Below are 1265 nucleotides of genomic sequence, written 5' to 3' on the forward strand. Positions count from 1 at the left end.
TTATAGGCCATTGCCGAGGCCCTTGGTTTCCCACCAGGAATAGATGGTAAGACCCTATTGCTGAAGACTCCACATATATGGGCTGCAAGGCCACTGAGAAATCCTGCTAGAACTGAGCTGATAACCTCCACCATGTAGACCAGCTGACAGAACACTAGAAGAAGCCATTCTTCATGTAGTTTAATAGGAGAAAGAGAAATCACCACTGAAGATATTCAACAGTGGATACTGCATGCCTTATAATTGGCCAGACATGTGAAGTATAGAAAACCATGGACACAATTTCTTCTGGCCCCATGGAAAAATCATCATCAGAGCTATGATATCCCAATCATAGTGGTAGGATTTTGATCTCTCAGGAGTGCTAGCTTCAAGAGAGAAAGTGTCTTCTCCCATCCAGGTAAGGCAGGACTTAGGAATGAGCATACACAAAAGGCGAAAACAGAGGGAAGGTCTACCAAGAAGCCGCAGGACACAGTGGTCCCCTGAGACGGAGCTGCACTGTGAGAGCTTTAGGGCCAATGTCTTGTCAGAATAGATAAATCTGTATCTGGAAGCACAGGAGGCTAGAAAGGGGCCCATGGATACAGAGTGGTCATCAAGGAGGGAATAACTGAATCTGTTGGACTAGAGGCAAAGAAGAAGCCAAACTGCGGGTGTGGAGGAGCCCCAGCATAGAGAGGAATAGATTGCATGTCAAAGATGGGATAGGTATAATTTGAAGGGAGTAGAGCTGTGAGATTTTTTTTTTTTTAAATTATAGCAACAAATATCTTAGCCGGTCACAGAGAAGTGTCAGGTCATATACAGAAAAATAATAAATTGGCTATTAAAAAGGCTAATATAAGCCAGGCATGGTGGCACATACCTTTAAATCCAGCACTCTGGGAGGCAGAGATAAGAGGATAGCTGTGAGTTCAAGGCCACCCTGAGAATACAGAGTGAATTCCAGAGCCGACTGGGCTAGAGTGAGACCCTACCTCAAAAAACAAAACAAAAAAAAGGCTTAGATAGCCAAAATATTATTGGCTCTTGACTGGTAACATTTACTTCCCAACAACTGTTGTAGTCCACTGTTGGATTTCTAATCACATAGACGTGGCTTCCTGGAGCCTCAGGTTTTGGTTCTTCACTTGCCAAACAACACTTTGTAGTTTGTGTACGAGGCAGGCTATTGTCCCACGTGGCTGAGAGACTTTCTCTTCGTGAGATTTGCTAACTACTTAACTATGGAAGCTCAAATCTCTTCAAAGTAGAAAATATGA

This window comes from Jaculus jaculus, chromosome 1 (assembly GCF_020740685.1).
Source record: "Jaculus jaculus isolate mJacJac1 chromosome 1, mJacJac1.mat.Y.cur, whole genome shotgun sequence".
NCBI classification, from domain to species: Eukaryota; Metazoa; Chordata; class Mammalia; order Rodentia; family Dipodidae; genus Jaculus; species Jaculus jaculus.